The 16,997-nt window shown below is 45.7% G+C and overlaps 1 long non-coding RNA gene across 1 annotated transcript in view; it reads left to right on the top strand.

The window, feature by feature from the left end:
- Positions 1 to 677: 677 nt before the first annotated feature.
- LOC147030500 (uncharacterized) overlaps positions 678 to 16,997 on the top strand; it is a 49,559-nt gene continuing 33,239 nt past the window's right edge. Inside the window, exon 1 of the long non-coding RNA XR_015055788.1 lies at positions 678 to 1,294. This is a non-coding gene — a long non-coding RNA (uncharacterized LOC147030500). The remainder of the gene's footprint in view (positions 1,295 to 16,997) is intronic.

The following is a 16,997-nucleotide window of genomic DNA, read 5'->3' on the forward strand; positions in this document are numbered from 1 at the left end:
CATGGGATGCGATGATCTCATAGCTCGGTTTGCTTACACCATTTTTTTTCTTCATTTCGTCCCTACTCTTCTTTTCTGATTATTACTGAGGTAAATCTGAGCCACGTGTGCCTTAACTGTGAGATGGGCCCTCAAGGAGGCCAGCGCGTGCGGCGCCGCTGCGAGGAAACGATGACACGCGGGCATTAACAGCACAGAGTCCTAATTCCCAAGAGAGCCCGAAACCCAACGTGTGCAGCGAGTCATACAGTGCACTTGGAAGTCTGGGATTATCGACTCTTGCTTCCGATGATCTGGGGAAGATTGCTGGGAAAGGCATGCGAATGAATACCTCTTAAGAGGCTGCACGAATGGTGTTTTTAACACGACGGGAAACACAGCCAACATGACGCCCATGCTGCACGAAACGCGTACGGAGGCCGATAAAGGCGACTCCACGCCATGTTGGGCGGAGATACGAGTGTGCGGAGTAAAAGCGGCGTGTTCCTTTTCAACCAAATATTTGAGCAATATTGTAGTTCGCCCCGCACACACGCAAGCAGTGTTGTGCGAACGCGAGTGCTGGCCACGTGCGTAATGACCGAACCACGCACACTGTATGGAATGTGCTCGAAGGCAGACACGTACGTCACTCACGAAACATGCATGGATTTATCTATAACAATGTACCTTCGGCCCTTGCTGGCAGCAGTGGATTCCACACGAATGGTGAACGCCTTCTCGTCTCTACGGCCAGCAAAGCTGCGATCGAGCCAGAGAACGTTGTACAGTTTGGGCGATGTTGGTGCGCGTGGAGCAGGCGTGTTGATCGGCGCTGGTCGGACGCCCGAGCGAGCATGTGGGACCCTCGGCCGGTTGCCAGGGCACAGCCTGGGGGGTTTTGCGGGATGATTCGCTCACCAATTTCGGTGTGGGCGATTCTTGTCATGTTGTGTGGTCGGAGCGAAATAGGTTTGCTGTCTGAGATGACCTTGCCGGAAACGAAGTGGTGCAGTTTCCGGTCAAGGTTTGCAGGCCACGTGAGGGGTCGGGGCCAATCGGAGCATCTGATTCAGTTGATGACGCTTCGCTTGGGGATGGCCCTCCACCCCGCGCTGCACGTCCTATAAAGGTCGGAGCAGTCCCTCCGCCTTTCTCTTTCTGTTTCACCCTCTCGCTCTGGCCTCGCCCACGTCTCTCTGCACGACCCGCCTCCCACTGCCTGGACTTCGCCCCATCTCCACTCAAGCCCCTCCTTCACGAACACGGTCTCTACATGCGCTGCTGAAGCCAGAGACGACGTGCCAGCTGCCGGGTACCGCACCATGGAGCATCCTCCCCCCCCCCCCGAAACATATTGGTGGCCCGTCCATGCTATCAAGAACAATGGTACCGAGATCGTAGCTTCAACTTCTCTCCCTTCTTGTTGCAATACTCCCTCTTCAACGGGTTTTCTGTGTCTGTGTGTGTTCGTGTGTGTGTGTGTCCTGGCGCCTGTCTGTTTACGTAAGATTGCATAAGTTCATTATCGATATTATCATTATTGTTATTATTTTCGCGTTAAGTCTGCTCTGTGTCCGCTTTTGTAAGTTGCTGGTTTATTTGCTGCACCACACCTCTCTCCCCTCTCTCTGCACAACATACCCCAATAAATATTTATCGTGCCACATACCTATCCCTGCCCATTGTAATAAATAATTATTAGGAATGGTCCCTGCTCGTTTTTGTCTTTTCTTTCATTGATCCAGCATGGTCTGAATCCAAGCTTAGCTGGGACTTTATTCCCAACGATCCGTTCCTTTTAGCCGGTACGCCTTTGGCAGTGTCGCTCGGCTGCATCCGATCCGGTAAAGTGATCCAATCCGGTTCGGACAAGGCGTTCCCCAGTAAATAAATCACGTCATTAATTAGGTAACCCCATTAACCCATAAACGGGAGGACCCTAGGTCACACGGTTGAGTTATTGGCATCCACGGTCGGTGAAGCAACCCGCCGCATCACAGAATTATCCGTGTGTGACAGCCTACAATTCCGGGGAGTCTGGTGGGAGCCGAGATAGCTTCCCCCACCTAGTGGTCTTCTCACCCGACCCCCGGCCCGCAACAATATATATATATATATATATATATATATATATATATATATATATATATATATATATATATATTTTATATAGTCTGTGTGTCAATGTGTCAGGTGTCAGTCAGTCAATGTGTGTAGCTCCTCCAAAACTCCAAAACCATGAAACCTCGCAGCCTGAAACTTTGCATGCACTAAGGGAACTCAATGGGTGTGTGTGAATGAAAATTGGGTGTTTGGGTTCATTTAAACAACCCTTTTGAAGATAATTAACGGCCATATTTAATTATCTTTTGTCATGGCTCATCCTTGGTCACCCCGCTGTCCATCGCTGGGGTCTTAATGTGCCATTTTTTTGTGTGCTCAACAATACCTTGATTGTAACAGGCCGCAATAGTTTCTTAACTTGTTTTTTTTTTCTTCACTTTCCTCACTCATGTCATAGAATGTCTGATAATCATACCTCTTAATTTCTGGATGGTTTGAAGTTCTTATAAATGCCTGGAGACACCAGCATTTGTGGTTTCATTTCATTTGAGAACATGCCATTACCTCGAGAATCTCTTAATCTCAGCCAAATTTTAAAATTTAAAACTTCTTTATTGACTTCAGCAGCAGTTCCGACTCCTTAAATAAACGTTCATTTGTCCAATTAGGACATTGCTTGACATCCGGGCATCTCTGTGTGCATAGTGTTTATATGACCAATTGGTGATTGCTAATCGCTTGCCATGCTAGCTGTTCCTTATCAACTGTTTTGTTGGAGTGCTTGCTTGAGTGCTTAAGTCACTAAGCGAGTGCTATATAAGCTGCTTTGTTTTTTGTTTCCAAGCCACAGCCATACACGGCAAAAGTATTCACACTGTCACTGAATATATCAATCGACTTGAACAAAGATCAGGCCATACTCGCGTGCGTGTGGCCTCGCGTTGTCATGCCGTCCCTCATGCAGTGGCTCGCTCGATGAAAATATGCAATTTTATCTTGACGTTTTCCCTTTTTGTACAATCTTCTTTCATTATATGACCCATCACTTTGACATAGATAGATACATATAAAAAAAATTACACCTTTAGTTTTTAAAAGTTTCTTTAACTGTTTCATTGCAGTGCTTGCTCGTAGCGTTCTTCAAGCTTCACTCTCTACAAACTTTCATGGCAATACCATGGTGTGGTTCTCCATGGGGACATCTCTGGAATTAGGATGGGAAAATAAATTAGATTATTATATGAGTAAAAAATGTTTTCAGTTGTTAGAGTTACAATACAATGAATCGTCACATCATGGCGCACACTCACCCTAAGCTGTCTCACCTGGGTTTGATTCAAACGTCCAAACACAAGCAACAAATCAGACTCAAACACAATCAAACACCCACAGCAGATGTCCATCATACATGTTTTATCACTTACTATTTTGATCCTTTTACACATGCTATTAAATAAATGTCAATTTTAATTTGGAATGCGTTACCATTGCGTCTCAATATATATATATATATATATATATATATATATATATATATATATATATATATATATATATATATATATATATATATATATATATATATATATATATATATAGATAGTCCTTCTATAATTTAGTTCCTACCTCATTGTGCAGACAACCATCACCATTTCATGTGTTTAGTGCTGCCATGTAATTCTTCCTTTCTGAGTCTGGTAAGTCGGTGGTTTATACCCCGTGTGAGTCATACCAAGGACTTTTGAAATGCAAGGTGCTGCTTCATTGTTTGATGCTCAGCATTTGAAAGGATAGTGCATGGACAAAAAACGCTGGGAAGGCAATGACAAACCACCTAGTATACCACTTGCCAATAAACTGCTTTGGCAGCATCAACGCTCTGTTGAGTGCGGTACTTCAAATCAAATCAATGTTCCCTATCAGGAGGTGTTTTTTCAATTGCACTCAATTTTCATACTCATACTGTAACTACCACTTGAAACACACTAAATCATCGTAGGAAACGTGTGAACACATTCAATTTCCAGTTTACTTCACTGACATTTCTGGATAAATTAACTTAGTCAAAATAAGTTAACGGCCCTTTTAGTAGTGTGCATGCAGATATGCACAGTGAAAATTGCCTGGGCACGTCTTCAATGTGGCCATAGCTACTACAATAAGATAAAAGATAAAATGAAATGATGTATCTTGAATTCCATGAAGTTCTCTTTGGTGTATGTAATTCAGAATCTCTGAAAGACTAAGAGCCTATCCACCTGTAAATATGGGGAGTCATTTGTACTTTTATCAGGAAAAATAATTATACTTCACATGCAATTTTGTAAGCCTGTATCCATGAAATAATAAATAAAGTACTGAATCTAATTTACGATCAAAGAAGCCGATATGGGATGAATAATCTGGATCATGAACGCTGAAGTCTCCTGTTTTCCCAACACCACTTTCCAAAGCAGACATTAGAGTGAATCGATGAAACAACGTTGTGAACTATCGCTAGTACAGAGTGAAAGATGACAAAGGCCCTAACCACAACTCTAACATTTCTCTTTCATGCTAGCTTGGAAAAACTGCCCCAAGTTATCCTGGAAAATACGATTCTCTCTTCTTTGCAACGACTTTGCTTCATCACAAAAGTAAGTCAAGAGTGAAGTGATCGACAGGGCAACCATATTTAGCGATGCTTCAACACAAAAAGCACGTTTGATCGAACCAAGCGTGCTTCCGGGTCATTTTGTTTCGAACCAGTTTAACAACACACTTCGGTGATCTATACCCCACAACCTATTGAACACCATTCACGCCTGTGCAGAGTGAGAAACTGCCATAAAACTCACTCTTTCCCGAAAAACTCGCTGTCTCCCTTAACAGTCATAATTGCAAGGCATCGCCAATTTTAAGGTATGAAAAAATGCATAATTTATGAAGGAAAACGTCCCATATAGTCCATTTGCCGTTATTATGTGTTCCATTGTCAACCTTGTTGATGTGGAAAGTGTATGGTTTTCTGATTGTTTTGGACTACCATGGGTACATTAATAAAATTCAGGTTGGTTGCCGGGATGGCTACCTTGGGGTCCTCCTGTAATTTGCATAAATTTAAGATGGCCGCTACAGGTCAGACGATGGGGCTAAGTTTTTAATCGGTCAACATATAATCCTGTGTAATGCCTCTTTTCTATATGATTTTGACATGAGGAATTCAATTTTGGGGTTATTTTTTACGTTCAGGAATAAATAGAGGTTCACATGAAATGTCCATGACTATTTTCTGCTGAAAATTATGCAACACCAATGCAAAAGTGAAGTCATGAATGGTTCACAACAGTATGTTGATAATCAGAAAGCATACACATTGTCATGTCATCATATTGGACATCTTAGGAACAGAGGACATAGAGCCCAGTAGACAACTTACGTATTGTTCATTCCCATTCATTGTACTCGTCCCCTTCCGTATCCTCGTCTCTTTCCAGTTCTGCTTCGACACTCCCTTCTTCCACTTCACTTGTCACTGCAACCACAAGTGCAGTATAGCATGCAGGAGATCTTTGCATGGTGACAACTGCAACTTGCAGTACTGCAGGCCTTCCCCTCTGCTTTGCATCCACACTGCACAACATCCATGAGGTCCAAAGGGGCTGGTGGAGTAGCAGAAGTTTCTGGCACTGGGATTCCATCTCTGATGTCCCATCCATATTTTGTAATGTCAAGTTCAGGTGGAGCCTGCTGATCAGCTGATTTTGCAAGTACTGTCTGTAGATGTGCATGCAAAATATGTAGGAAGAGATTGATCTCAGTTGGAGGTCATGCCATGAGCTTGAGGGGCTTGCCAGACTTCCTTGTGTACATATAGTACCTCATCTCACTCATCGTGGTACCTTCTGGCTGACAATACATGGCACAGAAGAATGTTCGCCCTGCTTCCATGAGCTGTTCATGGCTTGCGTTCAGCTCGCCAAGTGCGGAGTACAAACCAGGGAAGTTGCCAGCTCTCAGTGTCTTCAGGGCTGACACTTTGTCCTTGCCGTATGGGTATGACGTGGTATCTGAGCCAGTGATGTAGTGCATTCCTAAAAGCTGCAGACACTTGGGGCCAAGCTGGTCACAGGCGGTGTTGATATCCCAAATTGCTCCATCCCACCTTTCCATCTGCACTGTGGTCTGGATGTTGCGCTGGTAAACCCAGTAAACCATCAATACAAAAACATCAGAGAAGATACGTATCACTCTTGCATTACATTTAGCAGCCATGAGCAGGTGTGAGATCATTGTAATGTCTGCTTCATCATGGTTGAACGCACCATGGCTACGGCTCTCCACAGTAACTCCTTCACCAAAGTTATAGGTACTCAAAACCTTGGACAGCTGCAACTTGTTCTGCTTGTTTTTCAGGATGGCGTCTCGACTAGGCAGGGGTGTGTTTATTGTGAGGTCATAGTTGATGGAACCAATGCCAGCACGCCTCACTCGTTCATGGTTCTTTGCAGAAACATCATAATATTTGTCAAAGACCAAGATCTTCTGACCAGCAATGGTAGACAGCCTTGTCTTGATGGACTCAACTAAGACTGACACAGTTCCCCTGAAAGGCCAGACAATATGATGGAGAAGTTGGCTCGTGTCAACAATGGTAACATCTGGTTGCAGAGGCTGTTGTGCCTGAACACAGAGTTTGTGTGCCAGTGGTGCTTTGTTGCCTTTCCTTAAGCACCCATATTCATCAATCAGTGAGGGGGGTACTGTGCAGAGCTCAAACTGGAAGATAGGTCCGAGCTCCATTTGTCTTTGCTGTCCAATAGTCAGCAGCCTGAGGAAGATGGTTTTGAGATCAAAGATCGTCGTCTTGTCCCCAATTTTCACTCCTTTCTGTAGGTGCTCCATTGTCTTGATGGGGCATGAGATTGTTGCATGGAATCCACCTGGAAGGGATACATGGAACTCTGCAACCATTTTCTGACCTATAACCACGGAATCCTCAACATTCACTTCAGCTTCTTGGGGAGCAATTCGACCATTGGCAATGTTGTACAGATGTGGTGAGTGATTCTCAAGAGGATGAGACACATTCGACAATTCAAGTAAATTCCGGCGCCTATCATCTGCATCAAGTTCTCTCCTCTTCTTCCCCTCCTCCTTGTGACGTGGTCTGATTCTTGTGTCCTTTTCTCTCACTTGGTCTTCATTGTCCTTGTTTGAGGAGTCAGGGTAGATGTGCACCATTGTATCTGAGATGTAGGCAGTGACAGGAAAGGAATCGATCCACTCTGCTACCATCTCTGGAGAAAGAGTCATACCCTTGAGGCCACCCTTCCCAATTCTAATAGCAGTTTGTTCACCGAACTGATCAGAGCTCACACCATTCCAAATGCCTTCCTGGTGACGACACACAAAAGCACCTGATATGATCTCTGACTTGGCATCTGGTGGCAGCAGATAGCGCATCAACAGAAGGTGATGGGTGATGTAATGGGCATAGTGATGGTGACCAGCAACAACGAAGTTGGGAAGCATGCGTTCAAGTGTTAGCTGTTGCAGCAGGAAGTCTGCCTCCCTCTCACTACGCAGAAGTTGATGAGCAAGCAGAGTAGGTTTGATGAAGTTATGAACCCAGTGCTTCCCAGTTGGGTGCTGCCTGCATGTCTCAAGGTAGCTGCACAACTCCTGGAATGTCTTGGGGCCGGTGGTGAGGAAGGAAATGAGAAGGGCAGTCAAAACCATCCTGAAGGCTCTCATTGATCAAACCCAGGACTTGCACTCATGATTCCTGCCAAGCCCCCGAATGCTGAACTGATGAGAGTCTCAACACCAGACCCACGCATGAGTTTGCCAATGCAACCACAGAAGGACTACACAGTGTGCATTATCCCAGGCCTCAGAATCGCATTTTTAAAGCGATCAACGTCATGCTACTTGATTTGGCAAGCCACCATGTAGAGCTGGAGATCCACAGAGATGTGGACATAAGTCATTCCCATATCAGTCAAAGACTTCTGAAGATACTACAATGAAGTCACTACAGTGTCTGGATGAGGAGCTTTGGCATCAATAAGGGGTCCGAACATGTAGGTACTTGCTGGTTTTTTTTCTGCATGACTGGTGAATGCTTCTTGGTTGTTGAACCCACCCCATTCCATGGCGTTCACCTGTGTGCTGACTGTGTTGAGCCACTTCATGTCCTTTTCATGTGCAGCAGCTAAACAAGCTTGCCGGGCACACACTTCTTGGTAGGAGAATCCAGAGGTTGCATCCACAGCCGGGGGAGTTCACTTTGGATGGCCCAGTGTAGTGCTGCAGAGGAAGGCTCCCTGATGAGCTGCTGCTTGTCCTAGACTGGGCAGCTTTCTTAGACAGTCGTGGGATAATAAGGTCGCTCTTCCCTGGGTGAGCATGCCCATACTCAAGAATGCCTGCAGGATGGGGTTTCTGAAATTCATGTGAGAGGACATGAGTAGTGCGCCGACCATTAGGCATGAACACTTGCAGATCATGATTATCAAACCAGGAAAAAATCACGCCAACAGTTCTACTCAAACCCATGAATTGGTGGAGAAGCTGAGCATTGTCACCGAGAAAATGAGCAGCGGATTTCCTGAATCTCAGGACCTCATCATATGACATTGTGAACCCATGTTCATGAAGGACCTTAGAAGATCAGAACTGCCATGGCGGTGCAGTAGTTTGACAGCCAGTTCTAATGTTGTCTGATTTCTGGTACCTGTAACATGACTTTGAATTGACTGGCTCAGGCTTAGAGATTTCTTGGTCATTTCACCACCAGACAATTAGTCTGAAATCAACCTCAGTAAAGTTGGGTTTGTTGCATTGATTGTGTTGGCTTGTGTAAATTCTTAGAGGTCATAATTGGCACTGTTGTACTTGACTGAGCGTGCCTCCTTCTTGATCTGCCTTACCAGAGAATCAATACTCCTCTCATCTGCATCATCCACTTTAACCATTTTCAGATGGTTAGCAATGGACTCACGGAAACCAACAATGGTAGCACATCCATCTACCTGAACTAACATAACGTCCTTACTCATGCAGTCTGTTGGTTTGCTAAACATATCACATCGAGTGAGTTTGCCACCAAGATCACAGTACAGGGAATGCAGTTCAACGCTATTTCACATCTTTGACCTGTCACAATCCATGCGCTCTATGAAGTTCTTTAGGGCACTTTCTTCTGCAACACCAGTTGGCAAATCAGCAAATTTAGGGACTGTCATGAAACGGTTAGAACAGGTACATGGTATTTGCACTCTGCCGCAGGGAGATCAACCAAATATCCAATATGTAACTTGATCGTTCTGGCTACTTCGTCATTACGTTGCCCAGCAGCATTAATGATGGCATCTTTCATAGTTGGGATGAGATTACCTTCCTTGTCAAAACGTTCTTTAGTCATGCATTGACTAACACGATCCCATCTTTTTGGATGTTTGTCATCAACAGGTAAACATTCTTTGCCACAAAAAATGCAGTCACATTTGTAAACAAACGCATCACTGCCTGTTGCCTGTGTGCGAGATATTGTTGTCACTGTAACACAATCATCTTCAGCTTTTCTTTTCTGTGATTTAGGAAGTCTCTCAATTTTTTGTTTTTATGTGTAAGTACAGTAGCATCCTTTGTGACATTCTATGCGAACAGCGTCACCACCACCATCAACAATGTCCTGTAGTTTTGCACGTAGCTCTTCATCTCCACGGGCTTTGGCACAGGAGATCAATGTCTTGATCCCTTGATCAGTGAATTTCTTCAATTCCCCTCCACCATGACACACGGGAAGAATGCACCTTGAATCAGCCATATCTGTAAAAACAAGACAATGAATTAGTAACTCGCATTAATGTCGTATGTGAGCGTCCAGTTGTCAGAATAGTGACCTTGTTGTCTTTCAAAATGTATCTCACACGGCAAACAATTGCCAGGAACTCGAACATTGACCTCAAATTTACTTCTAATCACAAAAATAAGGTTAAATATCGATTCCTCGTGCCAAAATTATATGGAAAAGATGTCTCATGTGTAATTTTAAGTTCATTACCTAAAAAGTTATACTTTCAGCCCGGTCGATGATGGCCATCTTGTATTTGTGCAAAAATAACAGATTTCCCCATGGTTGCCATCTGGGCAACCAAGCTTAATTTTGTCTATGCATGCCTGTAAACAAGAAACCACCATAAAACCATACACTTTTGAGGACAACAAGGTTACTTCTCTGGCAAATGGACTAATAATGGTCTGTTTGCTGATGCTTTCATTGAGGTTCGCAGGGGGTCATACCAGTTATTGAAAAGAGCATTCTATATTCACCTTCCCATATACCCTATGTGTACTATTGTTCAAGTAAATCGTGCAGTACCTCCTCTTTATGTAAATGGTTGTGATCAGGTGACCCCTTTTCAGGCATCTATTTATTAAACGTGCACAGGGTAGAGAGGGGTGGGGAGGGAAGAGATTGGAAATGCCAACATTGAGAAAAGGAAAAGAAGGGAAGAGGATAGGAATGGAGGTATCTCTTTATTGTGTATGTATAGGATAAGGAGTAATTTGAGGAAAATAATAGAATGTAGGACGGTTAGAGAAGGAAAGGAGCCGAGTGGAGTTTGGGAGAGAAGGGAAGGATGATTGGGAGGACATAGTAGTATGGGGATAGAATAGAAGGGAAGGAGCAGAGAAAATAGAGAGGGTAAAGAAAAATTCTGCGATGTTGACGTACAAAATAAATAGATAACTCCAAAAGTGAAGGACAACAGGGTAGCAGAATGTCTGACGGAACCAGAACGGACAGGTGTATTGGAATGGATATCAAGAGACATCAGGAAGGGACTTGTATGAGATATTGTTGTGGGGCCGTGTCTCGGTGGCGAGCACTACAGCTAGGGGGAGCAGTAGAGTCAGCTCCACTGAACACCTGGAATTTAGGTCGTACCTTTCAGATAAATCCGAAAGGTCACGGGTTCCTTATCGGACCGAAGATCGCCAATAGGTCGACCATGTGGGGTAGGATCAATTGTCAATTTCAATATACCAAAATACCCACATCATCAAACTACCGGGGAAATTCACCCTCAGCAGTATCTGTGTGATCCGGGCCGTTACCGAGCCGGATCCGAGTCATACCCCGAGCGGAGAGTACCAGAACCCTGCCGGCCAATTGCACGATTAAGGCAACAATGAGGCCTCCTAATTCCCATTCGCAGTGCGGAAAACCAATGATAGAAAAGACAAAGAACGAGCTGGTACATTCAACAAAAGGGATATTTATTTATAACAATAATTGGGGAGGGGAACACAGAGCAGAGTTATCACGAATAAAGAAGGGTATCAAATGTACAAGCAATTCCTTAAACAATTCTACTTACAGACAGGGCCCACGGACACACACACATACACACACACACACATACACACACACACACACACACACACACACACACACACACACACACACACACGAACTGGACCCCGTGGGTCTATCACGGTCAAGCCGGGCCGGGGTACCTCTCCGCTTCGTACGGCCACACGGACTCCGAACCACCGGTGGGACTCAAACCCACGACCCGAAGTCCACAGCTTAGGATCCTGGCTGTTCGACTTCCAGACCTGCCCTCCAAAGGACCGCAGACCGCTCCAACCACGACCACGACCGTCTGCAGAACTCTCCACAGGCACAACGATCACACGATCTCCCGAAAAACTGGTCCAGACCAAGCCAATCTCCGACCGTCTGCCGCAATCGCCACGATCCTCATAACTGCCGCCCTCTCCTCCAGACAACTACAATCCTCCTCCTTTGGAGGGAGGGGCTTCTTCTCCCCCGCTACTCGCCCCCTGATTTGACGGTGGGTTGTCAGGCGACTCGTGGTGGCCTCCCGATTGGCTGGGGCGCGCGTGTGGTGCTTGCCCTCTGCTCATTGGCTGGAGGAAATGCTCTCTGCCCCTCCTCGGAGCGGAGCTTCGACCCAAGGCGACGAAGGCTCCACCCACATCCTCAGCCAAAAACACGTGCGTAATGGCGACCGGTCGAGTGCGGGAAGGTGGCGTTGTTGTAGTAGAGAGTATTGTTGTAGTAGTAGTTGTAGTAGAGAGTAGTATAAGTGGGTGGCGTTATTGTAGGAATGTAGTAGTAGTAGCTGTAGTTGTTGTTGGTGGTGAAGAAATCCTAACTATTGAATAATTTCGCAGCACACGTACACTTAATCACCCATTAAACATAGGACGGGACCCAACCGAGAAAAACATACTTACCAATATAACTGATCTATAGGACCTGCCTGTTGTGTGCAGTAAGCTTCCAAATTCGCAACATTAGATCGTTGAGAGGGTGGTGGGGGCCGGGAGGGTGGTTCCCCATGTAAACACCCCTGAAAACAATTTACTAGATGATGATGATGTCATTAACATGCAAATCAGGAAAAACATTCCTTCCTTGTCATTCCATCCCACCTGTTTGGTTGTTTGTTTGTGCTCCATCCTTCCATGTGTTTTCATTAAAACAAAAAAAAAATTTTGAGTGTGTGTGTGTGTGTGTGTGTGTGTGTGTGTGTGTGTGTGTGTGTGTGTGTGTGTGTGTGTGTGTGTGTGTGTAGATAGCACTGTTGGTTCTTGGGATACTGTTAAGCAACAATCTGAGAACAATGAACACCCCATGTATGGGCATACACGACAAATATATTAGGGATTATTTAACTTACAGATTAACCACAAGGTATGATAAATAAAGTAATCACGGTATTCCTTGCTATTTTATAGATCAATGTAAAGATAAAGTGGATTAAAGATGATATAAGTGGATCAACTTCACAAAAAAAAAAAAAAAAAAACGCCCTCGGCATGATGCTCACCATCACTGAAGCCCCTCCCATGGCTGCTTCACATCGAAGTTGAACTACTTCTCCAATGTGACTATACCCGAGGAAGCTAACAGCGCTCAGCCTCATCCGCTGGTTAATTGGGGCTCACTGCCAATGTAAACCTGTGTTCTCTCTCAGCTGCTCAGCTCCCTCAGTCACTTCCACAGTGTGAGCTCGTCTTGAGTTATGCTCAGTGGATTAAGGATGGACCGTGAACACTTTTTTCCTCCAGCACAATGGTTTGAAATGTCTCTTAACAAAATAACAAAAGGTTGGTGAACGGCAGTGATTGAAAATGGAGAAATCGCAACCCCAAACATCATCCTACTTTCACGTTTCATTGTTTCCTTTTCCACTACTTTTAAAATTCAATGAGGGAAATGCTGGTCAAACTCAGAAGCACAGGCAGATTTCCACCCTCCCCCCACCTGAAGGTTATTAGGGAACCATCTGGATTATTTAATCAACAATGAGATAGCAACAAGGTATTCTTCAGGAAGAAACCATTGAGTACAAACCTTGCACTTTGGAAATGAGAAATGATAATACTTTGAAAAAAAAAATAAAGAGCACAGTTTTTTGTTGAAAAATATAAAAGAGCACTTGTTGATGTGTGGACAACCGTGGTTGAGGGATGGGAGAGTTTTAGTCAATATAGACAATAAATATGACAACAATAAACAGAACAAGCAGTAAACTAGCCATGATCAAGCTAGCCTTCAATTTCCCAGGCACTTAGCAATTTGGGACAGAAAAAAAGGGGTGTAAAGAAAGCAACATTAGCAGAAACCTGTGATTTTCATTAACAGTTGGACAGGAATGAGTTAACGTATGTTTGAACTTAAGTTTGTTTTTCCAATATTTGACGGCACCTTGAGAATCTCCACTTGTCAAAACTTCGTCAGAAGTGGAAATTATAGTTATCCAGTTATTGGTCCAATTCTCCAGAGAAAAGTATATGTGTATATATATATATATATATATATATATATATATATATATATATATATATATATATATATATATATATATATATATATATATATATATATATATATATATATATATATATATATACATATTGTTGCGGACCGGGGGTCGGGTGAGAAGACCACTAGGTGGCGGAAGCTATCTCAGCTCCCACAAGACTCCCCTGAATTGTAGGCCGTCGCACACGGATAATTCCGTGACACGGCGGGTCGCTTAACCGACCGCGGACGCAAATAACTCAACCGCGTGACCGAGGGTTCTCCGGTCTTTGGGTTAATCGGGTTACCTAATTAATCATGTGATTTAATTACCGGGGAACACGCCCTCGGTACGCCTTGTCCAAACTGGATCACTCTACCAGATTGGATCACTTTTCCGGATTGGATGCAGCCGAGCGACACTGCCAAGGACGTACCGGCAAAAAGGAACAGGTTGTTGGGGATAAAGTCCCGACTAAACTAGGATTTGGACCATGCTGGATCAATGGAAGAAAAGACAAAAATGAGCAGGGAAAATCCCTAATAATGATTTATTACAATGGGCGAGGAAAGGTATGTGGCATGATAAAAATTTATTGGGGTATGTTGTGCAGAGATATGGGGAGAGGTGTGGTGCAGCAAATAAACAAGCAACTTACAAAAGCAGACACAGAGCAGACTTAATGCAAAAATAATAACAATAAAAATGATAACAATAATGATCTTCTGCAGTCTTACTTAAGCAGACAGGCGCCAGGACACACACACACACGCACACACACACAGACACAGAAAACCCGATGAAAAGGGAGTATTGGAACAAGAAGGGAGAGGAGTTGAAGCTACGATCTCGGTGCCTTTGTACTTGAATGCATGGCGCACCACCAATACGTTTCGGTTGGGGGGGGGGGGTGCTCCGTGGTGTGGTACCCAACAGTGGGCGCGTCGTCTCTGGCTTCAGCAGTGTGTGTGGAGACCGTGTTCGTGAAGGAGGGGCTTGAATGGAGAAGAGGCGGAGTCCAGAGTGCGTGGATGGGGTGATAGGCAGGACCAGGTAGGCGGGTGGGGTCGATGTTGTATGGGCGGAGACGAGGAGGCGGAGTCCAGGCAGCAGGAGGCAGGTTGTGCAGAAAGACGAGAGCGAGGCGAGAGAGGTTGAGTCCAGGCAGCAGGAGGCAGGTGGTGGCGATGTCGAGTAGAGTGAGGCGAGGGCGAGGCCAGAGAGAAAGAGAAAGGTGGAGGGACCGCTCCGACCTTTATAGTGTTGCGGGGCCGGGCGTCGGCGACGAGCACGACCGCGAGGTGGAGCAATAGGGTCGACTCTGCCGATCGCCCGAATTTAGATCGTACTTTTCGGAAAAGTCCGAGAAGTACGGGTCCCTTATTGAATCATGAAGGGTCAATATTTCTACCACATGGTTCAGGGTTATTCGCCAATTTTCAAAATACCTAGAGACCACGTGGCGATTTACCGAGTCTCCACACCCTCGACAGCACCCGTACGGAACGAGCCGCTTAGCGTACTCAAACCGCGTGCGATCCGAGCGGTTTATTGCCGAGGTCCGTCGGTCCCAAATATCCCGTTACAACGGCAACAGCCTGGCTAATTTCCCAACACACAGCATGCTAAGTCAATGGAGGAAAAGACACGAACGAGCTGAAACATTTCACAAATGGGGATGTTTATTTTCAGTAATAATTGGGGAACGAGGGAAGCACGCAAGAGCAGAGTTAAACCGATTATTAAAGGCATGTATATACAGCACGGCACTTATACAATTCACTACTTATCTGACTGGTGCCACGAACACACACACGCACACACCCAAAATCTCAGACCTATCCGCATCGTGCGGTCTTCAAGGACCAGGTCCTTGGGGCAGAACTGGACCCCCAGCATGATCCGGACGATCCAGACGCCCTCACGACCGGGCTCCAGGCGAACGAAGTCAGCAGGGTGAAAGCTGGCAGGAGAAGACCCTTTCTGGCACTGACCACTCCATGGGCAGGCACTTTTCGCTCCACCACCTTGCGCGCAGATGTTCACTTCTTGCCAGAACTCTCAGAACCCCGTGCGCGCACTTCTTGCCAGAACCAGAACAATGAATGCGCAGACCGTGCCTATAATTATACGCCCCTCTTCAGAGGGGGGGGGGGCCTCCTCGCGACCCTCCCTCTCTCACTGGCTGGTTTTGCATGCAAAACCACTCTCACGGACCCACTCGCACGCAAAATCGCTCTTCTTCTCTCTCACTGGCCAGTTTTGGTGCGCAAATCGCTCTTCGTCTCTCCCCCTGGCCAAAACGAGCAGCAAGCTCCTTGATTGGCCCGGGGGCATGGTGACATCACACAGAGCCCTTTCCTCCTGTCGCGGGATCTGAGTGGCCGGGCGACGGTCACCTCATTTGTTGCACGCTGATTGGTCAAGGGCCACCGCGCGGCTCCTCCTTGAACTCAGCCCACCATGACATCGGCCAGAGCGAGGTGAAGGAAGCAAAGTGAAGGTGAGGGTGATGCAGTGTCATCGGCATTGATGTTGGTGTAAAAATAAACGAAAAGAAAACTTAACTATTAAAATAACTCCACAGCGCAGGAACATTTGATTACCCATTAGACTAGGGTCGGGACCCTAACTGGAAACATGTACTTACCAATATAACTGATCTATAGGACCTATATGTTGTGTGCTCATGGCTTCCAGATTCGCAACAGTAGGACTTGCAGCGCGGGGCAGAGGGCCACCCCAAAGCGAAGCGTTATCACCTGAATTGGGTGCTCTGATTGGCCCTGACCCCTCACCTGGCCCGCAAATCTTGGCCGGAAACCACACCACTTCGTTTCCGGAAAGGTCATCTCAGACATCGAACATATTTCACTCCGACCCCAAAACATGACACGAATCGCCCACACCGAAATTGGCGCGCGAATCGTCCTGCAAAAACCCCTGGGCCATGCCCTGGTGACCGGCCGAGGGTCCCGCATGCCCGCTCGGGCATCCGACCAGCGCCGATCAACGTGCCTCCTCTGCGCGTGCCAATGTGGCCCGCACTGTACAACATTCCCTGGCTTGATCGCAGCTTCGCTGGCCGTAGAGAGGAGAAGACGTTCACCATCCGTGGGG

Source organism: Eptatretus burgeri, chromosome 3 (assembly GCF_056783735.1).
Source record: "Eptatretus burgeri isolate ZD-2024b chromosome 3, Ebu_testis_v1, whole genome shotgun sequence".
Lineage (NCBI taxonomy): Eukaryota > Metazoa > Chordata > Myxini > Myxiniformes > Myxinidae > Eptatretus > Eptatretus burgeri.